At 36.4% G+C, this 15,101-nt stretch overlaps 1 protein-coding gene and 1 long non-coding RNA gene across 6 annotated transcripts in view; one reads left to right on the forward strand and one right to left on the reverse strand.

Moving 5' to 3' along the window:
* Nucleotides 1-15,101, forward strand: part of Lpp (LIM domain containing preferred translocation partner in lipoma) — a 650,099-nt gene that overhangs the window by 382,603 nt on the left and 252,395 nt on the right. The window lies entirely within an intron of this gene.
* Nucleotides 1,934-9,276, reverse strand: LOC143408520 (uncharacterized). Of its 2 annotated transcripts, XR_013092494.1 has the most exons (5): nt 9,162-9,276; nt 7,389-7,563; nt 4,606-4,847; nt 2,673-2,828; nt 1,934-2,263 (listed from the first exon to the last, which is right to left on the reverse strand). It is a non-coding gene; the product is annotated as an uncharacterized LOC143408520 (long non-coding RNA). The 2 variants fall into 2 exon arrangements; XR_013092493.1 differs by lacking the exon at nt 7,389-7,563.

The raw sequence follows: 15,101 nt of genomic DNA on the forward strand, positions 1-15,101 counted from the left end.
ACTCAACCACTGAGCCACACCCCGAACCCTATTTTGTATTTTATTCAGAGACAGGGTCTCACTAAGTTGTTTAGTGCCTTACTTTTGCTGAGGCTGGCTTTTAACTTACAATCCTCCTGTCTCAACCTCCAGAGCCCCTGGGATTATAGGTGTGCACCACTGTGCTTGTCTTGCTTGTTTGTTTGTTTGTGCTGGGGATTGAATCCAGGGCCTTGTGCATGTGAGGCAAACACTATACCATCTGAGCTATATCCCCAGCCCCGGGCTTATTTTTGTGATGATGATGATGATGATGATTTTTATTGCTAAGATATTGAACAAGGAAATTTAGAATGAATAACTAAGATACAGTTCTAAGGTTTAGGATCATTTATACTGATTGTTTCATCTTTTTCTTCTTTCCACTTTTCTCACCAAATAATGCTGTGGCTGAGGCCATATATCATGTTCTTGTATTTATATAATGCTAGTAATCCTTGAAACCACAGAGAATCATACACAATAGACACTTACACTCTCTCTCACACACACACGCACACACACACACACGCACGCACAAGATATGAAGTAAATCAAGAAAATGGTACATGTATAAAGACAGGAATTGATATGAACATACTTTATATACAAAGATATGAAAAATTGTGCTCTATATGTGTAATAAGAATTGTAATGCATTCTGCTGTCGGGTATTTAAAAAATAAAATCAATTTTTAAAAAACGGGGAATAACTTCATACTTGAATATAGTCATTCATTGAATTATTCATTCATTCATTGCTCAGTGATGTTTTGATGCCCTACTTTGGTTTAGTTTTTGTGCTATCCACTTCTAAAGCTAAAAAAAGAATAATATCAGAACATGGTCCCTACTTTTGAGTTATGTAATTTAGAACAATGTTGTTCAGACTCTAAAATGTGTAAGAATATCCCAGGTGATTACATTTATCTGAGATTCATGGAAGGGCAGGCTGGGGGAAGATGCCTGAACTCAGCTGTCCAAGTAAAGTATGAAAAGCATCTTTAGCCAGCATCTTGAAGGGTAAGTTTCTAAGTCACAAACATAGGAAGCTGTCTAAAATTCTTCACTAATTCAGAATGGAGTGAAACACTCTGGTCTCCTACCTCCTAGGCTAGTGTTGTTTGATTGGTTGGAACTCAGCTCAGTGTTTACAAAAATAAATAGGTTGCAGGGGAATCACTGTGTTCCAAGTAAGGATTGTCAGACTTCTGGGAATCTGAGTAGTTTCCACTGGTTTCCTGCCTGTTTCCCTGGCTACACTTTATTAAGTCACTGAGGCCAGGAATGGTAACTTTTCACCCTGTAACTGGCAAAATTCCTGGTATTTAGGAGATGGTCATTAAATTGTAGATGACTATATGAATGACATCATTTTCAAAAATAAATTCTAAAGTCATACATTTAGAGCCAATTAACTAACACATTTCTTTGTTTTGGGGTCGTTGGGGGAAATACAGTGAGCTGACTGAAAGGGAGAAGACATTTGAAGGTGTGATTGATTTTCTTTGTAAATCAAGCTATTTTGTTTTCAATGTAAGAATATGTGCTCATTTTATAAAAGAAAATGACAGAAGACAAAAGCAAAATACCAATGTTCCTTGTACTCATGTCACCACCCATAGTTTTGGTTTGGTTCTTCATATGGACATATTGGCTTCAATCGTGCCCTAAGTGCAAGTTTAGATCATTTGATTTCCTTGTGACACTATAGCATTAGGATTTAGCATACTATAACATATATAGATCATGAGAATTGTAAAAATAAATCTTGAAAACAGTGTCAGAATGACAAGGGTCTCATTTCATGCCATTCCAAAGAATCTCGGGTATCAGAGCTTATCTGAGATCAAAGGCACTCTTAGATACCTTCAGTTACCAGGAATCTTTGAATTAGTGCAGTCAAATCCTTTCATTTTATAAAGAGGAAATCGAGACCCAAACAATAATAAAAGTGAATTTCTTCAAGCCAAATATTTTCAGGCCTTGTTCCAATTTGAAATAATGTCCCAAAGAGTATCTGTGTTTGAATTTGCTGTTGTTTGCTAGGGGAAAGGATAAGCTAGGTCTTCATTTTGCTTCTTCCACGTTCAGTGATTGGACTTCACCTGCTGTGTGTCCCTGAAGATAAAGACTTCTGCAGTGATGCTGGTCCCCTGCTCCTGGCCAAGCCCTAAGTCCCTCCCATGGAGCCTGATCACTCTGACCATGGTCAGGACTCAAACTTCCAGCTGACACTGGCGACCTAGCAAAGAGAAAGTGTTAGATCCCTGAACACCCCCAAGTTCTAGGACTTTTACTTCACTGCATGATCAAAAATATCAAACAGACTCTCACCAGAAAAGTTTCAAAAATATAAATAGCAAGGGGTGTTTGGGGGAGAGTTCAAACCGTCATTGCTCCTGCCTCTACTGTTTTTAAGAAGACTGTTCGTATACCACAAAACATGTAGCAATCGCCCTTCCCTTCTCTGAGGCTACGAATACAATCCTCTTTTTCAAATAGTTACCCAGAAAATAGAGAAAGGAGCTACTACCTTAACTATAGACTCATATTGAGTGAGAAAGACAGGGCTGAGAGCAACCCTGGCTTCCAGATCACTCCTCCTTCCCCTCACCCTTTCAGGCCACAGCTACTAGAGAAATGAAATCTACCCCGTGTGGTCACTGTGGGATTTATCCGGGCATTTGCTGAACCTGCTCGCAATTTATTTTTATTTCTTCCGATAGACGTGGATTTGGCACAGGAGAGTGAATTCTTTCTGGAACAGCAGATGTGCCTGGTACACTCGTTTGCTATAACCATTTGTGCTGTGGTTGAAAAAAAAAAAATTTAAGAGTGCAGAATTGTTGAAGGGGGAGGGCTAAAAAACCAGAACCATTTTAGCGATTATGCAAAGTTAGAATGTGAGTAATTTTGCTGCAGTTAGTCATTATGTGCTTTCATAGCTTGTTTTACAAGGATAAAGGGATGTGTACAGGTTTGGTGAATAGAGCTCTTATTTGTCCCTAATAGTCACTCTTTATGAAAACATTTTCTACCCTTCCTCCCACTCTGTGGCAAAGTGCTCTCTCCTTAGAAATTATACCCTTCTATGATTCAGCCCTTTTATCCATCTACAATAAGTGGACAAACAGCCTCCATTTCTGAGAACAAATATGTTAGGAGAAAAACTTTTTCCCCTTATATATAATGCGCTTGACATGTATTCAAATCATAATAATACAGTGATCATTTTTAAATGAGCATGTTTCTGCAAAGGGAAAAAAAACTGAATAAGCATCCAGTGACTCTGCTATGAGCCCAATGAGCTGTAAACATGGTGTCCTTTCAGTATTTTATACAGGTTTTAGCAAGCTTTGCACGTGGAATTCTCTGAGGACTGTAATATATCACCTATTCCTCTTTTATTTGCTTTCCATCACCCAAATTCCTTTGGAAATATGTGAACGGGGGTCTGTTTGTTTCCACTGAAGCAAATATAGCCACTTACTCACACACGTGGCTTCCCTTACTGAATTCCACTACTATTTTGGAAACTCCTGTATGAAAACACAGCCCAACCTGTCCCTTCAAACCTGGCTAGTGATGTCCATCTTGGCCTCCCAATATCTATGCACTGAGGTCCATTTTGGTTGAAAAACAAAACAGGGTCTGTTGCCTTTTTGTGACTTGTTAGTAAACCTGGTCATTCTGGTGGAATGGTAGGAACAAATTCTAGAATGGTGGCTCTAGTCCTCACTTTCAAAGCCTTACTGCTTTGGGCAAATCTTATCTGAGCCTGTTTCCTTGAGAAGATGGAAATGTACGACCTTCATGTTTCTTTCAGCTCTAGTATTCCATGATTCTGTAAAGAATGTTATATGTTTTAATTATGCACAAATCAGTCATCTTTTTCTTCTTTAAAATTCCTTTGAAAATAATTAACTCTCACACTCTTGTCTCCAAGATGTTCACATTTTAATTCTCACCACTGATATACATTTCCAAAGGAGAGACCCCTACAGGACACAGAGATTTCCGGGGGGGGGGGGGGAATTGTGCGGTTTTATTCATCTGTCTTTTAATGGCTTTGGAGTAGCAGTGAGAGACTGGAAGGATCTGTTCTATAAGAGCAGTTGATTATAAACCAAAATTGCTCACCAGACTCACCACATTTCCTGTTACCTACAGCTAAGAAACCCAAAATGCAAAAACTCAATCTAATATTTTAATATTAGATTGACTGTTCATCCCAAATATTTCTTAGATGCATGGGTTTACGGTTCAACTTCACAAAACTGATAAAGAAGAGTATGAGACATTTATAACTTAGTCAACTCCTGCCATTATTATTTGCCAAATACTTATTCTCTCGTGGAATTTGACCATAACATGCTATTGAAATAACTTTCATCTTTTAAAGAACATAGGTTAAGGAAAATCTGTGTGTTGGGCCTAGAAAAGTTAGAATGTTGAACTAGAAAGACAAAGCTCTTAACACATCTAACATAATGGGGAAGATAGTGAATGCTGAAGGAATAAATGCAAAAGAATGGATGAGGGCTATCGTAAAAGGGGTACCAACTATTAGTGCAGGGACCTTACCTGTCTTGGAGGATCAAGGCTGGCTTCCCTGAAGAGGTGTCATTTCATTTGAAATCTGAAGGATGAATTCTCGGTAGGAGGTGGGAGACAGAAGCAGATTGGAAAGGATTCAAGTCAGGGTAAGCACAGAAGGGCTGGGACTATGAATTCCACATGGAGGGAGGTAAGAGAGGAGGCTGGTGAGAATGAACAGAAGTTTTGCTATGAAGGAATCTGAACTTCATCCTAACAGCAATGAGGACCTTGAGAAATTTTAATGAAAGAATGCAAGATTCAGAATTCAGTTTTAGAAACATTCTGGTTGCAGTCTACAGTATGTACTGGAGGACAATAAGAGATCAGTTTGTTTAACAAATGTTCATATAAATGTGTTTTCTTATTTGTTTATTTCAGTAACTTAGGTCAGCAATGATAGTGGACTGGATTAGAGTACCAATAAGCTAAGAGTGATAACTGGAACTACTGATTAGTAATTAGTAGATGGAATCACAAAATCAAGTAGAAACACTATAGTATAAGCATATTTGTATCATCCAATCACATTGCTAAATCTTAGAGGTATCTACCAACCTTAAAACATAAATGGTTTACAATTTTTGTCCATATACATAGGCACTCCTATTTTATTTTTCTTCATAGACCATTATTTGGAATACATGCTCCCTTAATTTTCAACTGCATGACATTTCACTAGATAGTATGTCATGATTTTCTTAACCATCTTCTATTTTTTCCCTTAAGATACATAACCTAATTTGAGAGCATTTTAATAGCCCATCATTGAAAACTTACCCACCAAAAGAATTATCTAGTGTTCACTGCTACTGGTCATGTCAAAGTGCATTTGTACTGTTCTCACAGGATTGGGTTTTGTTATTTCTCAGCTAAGGGGTTCAGCTCTTGGAATTTTTCACTAAACCCTTGGTCTGATTGGAGAAAAGTGCGGGGCCCTTTAGGGGATGATTCAGGGAAGCAGATTGCTTGCCATGGAAATAGGTCCTTTCTTACTACATTCCTAGGTTACAGAATAAGCTCAGATCGAATTAACCCTCATCACAATGGCATTTTATCCAGTTCCAGACACATGCATGCTAGGAACTCAGTGTACTATACTATATGTGTATTTATATAAACAAAAACCTTGGAGACCTCTCAAGTTCAAAACTGATGACATATCATCTCATTTGAAAGTTATCTGGGGGCGGGGGAGGCACTCCTTGAAATGCTAGCTCTCTTGGCTCAGCAAGATGACAGGCTAGTTTTATGAACATGGAAGTGCAGGGCCTCACCTGGATTATTGCTTCTCTGTTTAATAGTTGGGGAATAGGAAGGGAAGAATTTCAAGGTAGCATCTAAGTGCTCCCACTTGACTTGATTTTTATTTCTGAGAAAACAACTTGACATACTGGCATTGGTGTCTTCAGTTGTCCAGGGAACCGCTTGTCTTCACAGTATTTTATACCCCTTCAGAAGTGTTGTGAGAATTAATTAAACGGAAAGGCTTCTAAGACAAAACCCGCTCTGGAGTGCCACATCAGACCATACTGTTTCTGCTATTTCTGCCTCAGAAGTTATTAAGAATAGCCCGTCACTAGCAGTGGTGTGTGTTTGCAGAGCACAGCACTGTGAAATGAGCAAGTGCTGATGTGATGCACAGAAGATTTTGAGACCTGTGGCTGTCTGAGGAGAGCCCCATGGAAGGCTCGTGTGTGTGTGTGTGTGTGTGTGTGTGTGTGTGTGTGTGTGTGTGTGGTGAGGGGTTCACGTGCCCATCAAGCATGTGATGTTTTAAGCTCAGTGGCACCCATGAAAATTGTGTGTTTTTATTTTGAGAGTAATATTTGAGACTCATCACCAGTTTCTAATTACCATTTGTGATTGGACTTCTGTCTTTAATGTGAAAAATATGAAAAAAAAGAAGAAGAAGAGGATGATGAAAACAATTTTTTTTTCCTTAAATGTATCGCCCAGTGCAAAATTTTAGCCTTTTAACAATACTTTTAAACCACTTTTAATTTTTGGCTGTTTCTTCCTTTTTTTCCTATGTATGTGGCCATGGAAATTAGAATACTATAATTATTTTTTTTTGGTGTTTGGTTTGTAAAATAATGTAAGTGTTTCTTAAACTTTATTTTAAATATGTATTAATTTATATATTTATAAGAAATTTGTATTATGGAGGATATATAATTATACATTTATATATATTTATGTTGTACATAAAAATGTATAGATATGACATGTTATTTATTTCTCCCTTTGATTTCAAAAGGAATATGTGGTTATGGTAGGAAGTTTGGGAAATGGGGAAGTATACAGAATACCCCAAAAATACCCTACTTAAAAAAAAACCACTGTGACCAGTCCAGGAATAAATCCTTTTAGCTACATATGTATGCATATGTTGTGTGAGAGACAGATGGTGCATTTGTTGATGAACAGACATGAAACAGTTTCCTAACCTGATTTTAAGACATGAGATGGTTGACATGTTATTTATTGTTGTTTATTTTTATTTTCCAGGGATAAAATATGCATAACCTAGAATTTCCCATTGCAATTTCTCTTAATATACAGTTCAGTATTGTTGAGTACATTTACACTGTTGTGCATTGATCACCAGGATCCATGTCTACAGATGTATCTTCCCAAATAGAAATGTCACCCCATTACATTACTCCCTGTTCTTCCACTTCAGTCCTGGCAGCTGCATTCTGCTTTCTGTCTTTACCAATTTGACAACTCTAGGTACCTTATGTAATTGCATTCATACAATTTTGTACCTTTGTTACTGGGTCATTTCATTTTGCATGTCTTCTAGATTCCTCCTTGTTATAACTGGGTCAGAATTCACTTCTTTTTTGATGCTGAATAGTATTTTGTTGCATGTATGCCTGGCTCCCATTTTATTTATCCACTTATTCATCAGTGAATGCTGTAGCTTCTTCCTTTGGGCTACTACAAATAATGCGAATATGTGAACATGACTGTACAAATATCTATGTCCTTGCTTTCAGTTCTTTAGCAGTATGCCCAGACATGGAATTTCTGGTATTTGTGGTAAGGAAAGGAATTATTGATGTTTTTTAAATAATTTCACAGAATGGTTTTTAATGGCTCCATAGCTTTCCATTATGTGATTATACCAGAATAATTTATTTAAATAATCCTCATTTACTGAACTATGTAAATTCCCCATAATCCTTCACTTCTACAAATTACAATGCATGATCCTTGAAACTAAACATTTACGCCATCTGTGGTCAATTCCTTAGTTTAAATTCTTAGAAATGAGATTATTAGTTTAAAAGTATAGAATTTCTTAGTTTTCTGAATACGTATCACTAAATCAACCCATGGACAGATTTACCATAATATTTTAAAGAAAAAGAATAAATTAGTTTCTAAATTTAATGAAATTCTCCTTTGAAATCCACTCCGATCACTCAAAGCCCATGCTCCAGGAAAGATTCCCTCTTCTGCTTTAACAACAGAACCAAAATCTGGTTTTGAACTCTGCTTTTGATGAGAATCATTTTCTTAACCTTTTCAGATTTCCAGATTTTAGTCTCTTGAGTGGGTGTGTCTATAATAATCTGTATTTTAAAAGCTTAACCTATGCTGTCATGAAGTCAGATTTGAAAAGGGTGCAGACTGTACTCTATATCTAATAGGTTGTTTTCCAGCTCATGGGGTCATCTTTGGAATAGATAGCATGAATGCCCAAAGTGGGTAAGGAAAGGAGTTGTGGTACTGAACCCAAAGCATTGGAGGTGATTATCAAGGATGTCCAAGAAAGCAAAATTAAGTCATTTTCCTGTTCAGTGCTAGAAAGAAATTATGAATTAAATAGTCAAAGAGGTGTTGCATTATAAGTGAAGCAGGTAATCTGTGCTTGCATTTGTCTTTAATTGTACAGATGCAGAAATTTTATTATCTATTGAAAGGCATCTAGTTTGGTTTATATATCTTCAGTATTATGAATTATGCTGCTTAACTGTTGATATGGCTGCTGAGTTAGTTTTTTGAGGAATCTCCATACCTCCTTCCAAATTGCTTTCACCAATTTATAGTTCCATCAACAATGTGTGAGTGTACCTTTTTCTCCACATTCTCACCAACACTTATTATTTGTATTCTTGATAACTGCCTTCACGAGTGAAGTATAATAGAAAAGGAGGGGAGGGAACACCACCCAATTCATTCTATGAAGCTAGTATCACTCTGTGGATAAAACCAGACAAAGATCAATCAAGAAAAGAAAACTTCAAGCCAGTATCCTTGCTGAATATAGGTGCAGATATCTTAATAAAATATTGGCAAACTGCATACAAAAACATTTTTTAAAAGATAGTGCAGCTTGATCGAATGGATTTCATCCAGGGAAGCAAGATTGGTTCAACATATGGAAACCGATAAATGTAATTAACCACATATATAGAATTAAGGACAAGAATCACATGATTATATCAATAGATACCCAAAAAGCATTTGGCCACGTATAGCACCTATTCATATTTAAAACACTAGAAAAACTAGAGATAGATGGAACTTACCTCAATATTGTAAAGGCCATATAGGACAAATCCAAGGCCATTATCATAACGAACAGAGAAAAACTGAGAGCATTTCCTCTAAAGACAGGAAGGAGCAAGGCAAGTCTGTGTACTCTCACCACTCCCACTCAGCATAGTCCTTGAAACTCTAGACAGAGCAGTCCGGCAAGAGAAGGAAATTAAAGGAATACAAATAGGAAAAGAAGAGGTCATATTACCCCTGTTTGCCAATGACATGATTCTATATTTAGAAGACCCCAAAACTCCAACCGAAGACTTCTAGAGCTGATAAACAAATTTAGTCAAGTAGCAGGATACAAGATCAAACTACCTAAATCGGTTGAGTTCCTATACTCTTTGGGTCTCTGGAATTCTAGTGCGTAGCAGTTCTTTATTACACTGGTTAGCCTCACTGTGACTGATATAGCATTTACTTTATGTAAACACTTTGTGTTGAATGTATTTTATTCTCACAACTACTTTTCAGATAGCAAATATTATTGTCCCTATTTTCCAGAGGAAGATGGTGAAGCCCAGAGAGATGAATTGTCTATGGTTGCAAATCCAGGATTCAAGCCCAGGGGTTTTACAAATATATTTGTAAAGTGCATCTCCTGCCTTACATTTGACCTGCAGAAATGCTTTGGCTTTCTAGTGTTCTCACAAAACAAAAATCTTCAGCAAAACCTTGAAGTCAGAATAGGAATATTGGATCCGTGTTCCATGAATAGCATTCAGCTGCCATTGAGCAGAGTATGTGCTCCTCAGGTTTCACAGTCAATGTCACTCCATTGTTTCTCGGATATGGACACTGAGTATTATTTGCTGTATGTAGCCCCATTTATTTGGTTGGTATTTTTTCTAGGAAGTAAATGTTTTTTTCTATATCCATATCTTGATCAATAGGAAAATTATAGATAGACCGAAAAGGTCTTTTATGCTTTTATACATTTGCTCTGACTCTTTTGTTACCTGAGAGAGGTAGAATGATCTTTAAAACCATGACATGGGGCCAGACTACTTGGGTTTGAATCCTGAATTCGCAACCTGCTAGTTGGAAACCATAGGCAATTCATCTGTATGGGCTTCACCATTTTTCTCTGGAAAATAGGGGCAATAATATTTCCTGTCTCAAGAGTAGTTGTGAGGATAAAATACATTCAACACAAAGTGTTTACATGCAGAAACTGCTATATAAATGTTTGTTGCTATTAATATATACTTTTATAATTAACCAATATAGGTGTTTTACTTTGTTTCCTGCTATTGCAATAACCAAAGTGAATAACTCCAACTTAAATATTCATCAAGTTTCTTCAAATAACCTGAAATGATTGTCATGAAAAAATAATTGAAACTGAAATACTTTTAACCTTCTAACAAATCAACCGTATTTTGCCTACTTCTCATTCGCTGGATGTATTGCTGTAGGTAGCTTTGATTGTATTATATAACCAGTTGAACCTACATTCTGTGTTTTTTCCTTTAATATTTACATTATGATTTGACATCTTCCAGGTGTCATTAGTTACCTGGAACCAATATATGATGTAGGAGTTTTGAGCTTTTGTGTATTCTCACCTGCTGTTACTTTAGAAAATTTCCCAAGTTGAAATCATTTTTGCTCATCTTATGGAATTTTTCATAAAATATTAAATAATAATTTTCTAAATGCATTAACTTTGATTTCCTTTGTCGTCTTGTGCCTCTAGTAACTAGTTCAGTACCTGAATAGGGCTGACTTTCAATAAATTTTTACTTAATAAATAGTTTGGATTGTGTTTCTGGAGTTTGAGGTACTTTGATTACCTGTTTGTTAATTCAAAGGGTGTTTTATTTCAGTCACTACCTGTGATTTAAAAAAAGTATTTTAAAATGCAATAGTTCCTTTGCTATCTTGCTAAGTGTATTTAAAATATGTCCCCATAGCTCTTGCCTGAGGGGACTTGAATAATCATCAAGGAGAACTTTTCAGTTGACCATTAAAATGAAAATAAACATCTCAAATGCTTCTTGGAAAGAGAATAGTATTAATAAATTCCAGAAATAAATTCATTAAACTATTTAGAGAAAGGAGGAAACTAATGTCATTACTGTAATTAAGCTTGCATCAAATTTATCACAGTTTCTTAATTATCAAGTCAATAAGGGAAATTAGGTAGTTCAAATTTTGTATGGTTGGTTATAATCTGTCAAGAGGAATGCATTTCTTCTTGGAAGACTATCTTTCATTCATTCATCAAACATTTCTGAAATGCCTACTATGTGCTATGATAGTTCAAAGCCATTGGGAAAGCATCTTGAATAAAAGCGACCAGTCCCTAGTTATCTCTGAGAAGTGAGAGAGTATGGCAAACTGAATTGGAATGAAGATCCTATTTAGATAACCTGACATTCTCAAGGAGAGGCAGCAGAGGTAGATTTGAGTCTATCATGCCACCCAAAGGTTAAAGACTTTTAAATGGGAAAATAATGTGATTAGATGTACATTCCAGAGACATCACTCTGGCTATAGAAGGAGGGTTTCATTGATGGGAAACAAGAGGAAACACTCAGAGACCAGTTTGGATGCTATTGGAAAATTTCCCATGAAAATTGTGTTATCTTGCAGTTGGTATCATCTGAGTTGCAGTAGTGGGAAAGGTGAAATATGGACATATTTAAGAGTTATGATTTAGTGCTGGAATGGGAAGGGCAGGAGAGGCACAGGAATGACTTCCTTTGTTATAATTTGAGTAGCAACTGGGTGGATAAGAGCATCAGACAAAAGCAGAATTCAGGGAAGATGATCATAATTTAATTTCTGAAGTCTGAAAAGCATATGAGACATCCAACGAGACACATGGAATAGACAATTAAATATTTCTGCCTATGATTCACAATACAGATGAAGTCTAGAGATAGAAAATTGAGAACTTCATAATATAGCAAGTGCTTCACATTGTGAACTTGATCCTTGAGAAGGGGTCCTGAGACAGATGAAAGGGATTGTTAGTCACAGGATACAGGATGACATGTTGACTGTTGTCATTAGCAGCAATTTCACAGAAAGACTAGAAAATTGTCTTGTCATTATATCCAATTCAATTTGATATAGATGTATAGCTTTCTGGTGATTTAGGTTGGTCCAGCTATAGTGTTGGAAAAAAAAAAATCTCAGGGTCACTTAGTGAACATTCCATTTCCAGTGGTTCAAGACTGGAGAGGAAAGTACCTACTAATCACAGGGAGTTTGGGAAAAAATAGGGACTTTTTATTATCATGATGATTGAAGAGGCATCATCCACATTGAATTATTAGGGGACAAAATACATTTTTACCAAACCCAAGATGAAAATAGGGCCCCTTGAGAGATACCAGAAGCGTCTTGTGCTACATATCTTCCTGTGGCTGGCTGATTCTAACCTTTCTACCTGCCTGCCAAAGAGGGCCCCTAGTCCTCTCTTGAGTGGTCTCCTCTTCAGAATTCTGTTCTTTGGTTGACATAACTGCTCTTTCCCTTGTATTCTTGAACCTAGAGGAGATGACAGCTCTAGCTCTGTCATCCATGGATAAGCGCCCTGTCCCTCCTGGCTATTCTGCACCTAAATAAGCATGAATAAGTAAACTACTTGAGAAGACATAGTTTGAGTGCATCATTACTGGGGTGGGGAGTCCTGAGTCTTAAGAGCTATCTTTTCCACAAACCATGTGTCCCATCTGTAATTTCCTAGTGACCTTATAATTCTAGATTTAGTTGTCTGTTAAGTTCTAGGCTACTGAATAGTTTTCCTCCTTTTCATTTTTTTATATTATCGTTTTATGGGGCAAACTTGTCCTTTACTTATAATTTAAGCAGGCTGGGTAATGCTAGCTTGGTGGATTATTCTCTCCCTTCTGCCTGAAGGTGGTCTCGATAGAACCCAATAGAAATGTATGTAGTTTTCCTTTAGTAAGCAGTTCATTCTCTGTGTGTGTATTTTATATATATATATATATAACACACATATACACATATATATAAAATATATGTGCATATGTATATGTGTGTGTACACACACACACACACACACACACACACATGCATATGCTTAAGACATTCCTAAAGAAGTACCAGATAAGAATCTGACCTTCTGTAACAAAGGGCATGAAAAAAACAATTTGAACCTAGAAAAAAAATTAAGGGTAGATTTTTCTATTCAACCACATAAGCTATAAATTTTTTTCCCCAGAGATAAAATTGAATGAAAGAGGGAAAACTTTGCTTTCTTTGATGACTCAAGATCATCAAAAACCCAGAGTTCATATTTCCCAGCTATAAATGGAGACAGTGACTGAGCAACTGCACTGAGACAGACATCCTAACTACTGCAGCTCTAAAGTCTGCCCCACAATGGATATTCAGAGCCACAGTTTGGAAAGTAAAGCCAGTCGTGTTTGCAAGTACCCAGAAAAGAATTAATGTAGATCTTACTCCTCAGAATCAACTCTTTGGACAAATTTCTCTCTTTTCTGTTGAACACAGCACGCGCATGCACACACACACACACACACACACACTCCGTTCCTAAAGGCTTTGAGTGAAGGCATCAGACCACTGTTTCAGGAGCCATTGCCTGCTTCTAGGAATATCTGCTTACTAAAGTTCTTGGGGGGGGATGAGAAGATTTTCCTCAACTCTGCTATAAATTCTGTTGTATCTATTCTGGTATGTTTTTGAATATTTTACAGATCATATCTATGTGTTTAAAAATTGTGTATTTTAATATATATATAAATACCTATATTTATACGTATTTTTCCCCTTGAGGTTTTACATATATTTTACCTCATTGGATGTGGAAGGGGTGAAGACCAGGAATTGTTTATTTATATTTCTTAAGGTCAAAAAAAACCTAGCAACACTTATTGGTCCGCATATTCAGTTAATTGAATTAAAGATTCACATAGTGAACCTTTTTTACTTGGATTATCTGGTGTTTCCAAGCATATATTTTTGACATTTAATTTTTATTTTTGTAAGAATTCTTGAATTTCTATCACGATTTAACATTTTCATTTTGAAAATCAAGCACATTTAAATATTATGCTCATCTATAAATACACATATATGTAATTTTTTGAGACTCAGAACTTTTTAATATGGCATTTTTTTCTATTAGTCATTTTCCAAGCATCTTCAATATGTCGAACTCTGTGAGGTTAGGGAAGGTGACTAGTATGTTTGGATGAATAGTAGATGTCTCCCTGTCCCAGAGAACTTGATAATGTGGTAGAGGAGCTGACACATAGTGACTGTTGAATGTGTGTCTGAAGGAGGGTCGGTGTGGCCAGAACACAAGAACAGGCCAGATGCACCTCTTGTGGCTCATCTTTTTCCTGGTGCAAGCACTCAGATTTGCATTTGCTCAAGTCAGGATAATAGCATACATTCTTGTCTTGCTACTTGAACAAAATTTGAACTGTATGATGTATCATTGTTGACCAGAGGCAAAAATCAAACATCAGACCTCTAGAGCTAATTCATGTTACTTGAGTAAAATTTCTTGACTAAAACTCCACTTTCAATCTCTCCCTAACACATGGCAACTACCATCCACCCCTTGATTCTATGGGTTTGACTGTCTTTGATACTTCATATAGTGGAATCATATAGTATTTGTCTCTCTGTGAATGAGGCATTTTTCTTATTCTAATGCTCTCAAAGTAAATCTATGTTCTTGCATATTGTAGAGTTTCCATCTTTTTAAAGGCTGAATAGTATTCCATTGTATATGTATGACACATTTTATCTATTTAACTATTAATGGCCATTATGACTAGTGCTTCAGTGAACAAGGAGTGCTGATATCTCTTAGAGATCTTGATTTCAACTGTATTGAGTAAATATTTCTAAGGGAAATTTCTATGTTAATTTTCTGAGGAACCTCCAAATTATTTTCTATTAGTGGCTGCATAACT

Source organism: Callospermophilus lateralis, chromosome 10 (genome assembly GCF_048772815.1).
Source record: "Callospermophilus lateralis isolate mCalLat2 chromosome 10, mCalLat2.hap1, whole genome shotgun sequence".
Taxonomy (NCBI): Eukaryota; Metazoa; Chordata; class Mammalia; order Rodentia; family Sciuridae; genus Callospermophilus; species Callospermophilus lateralis.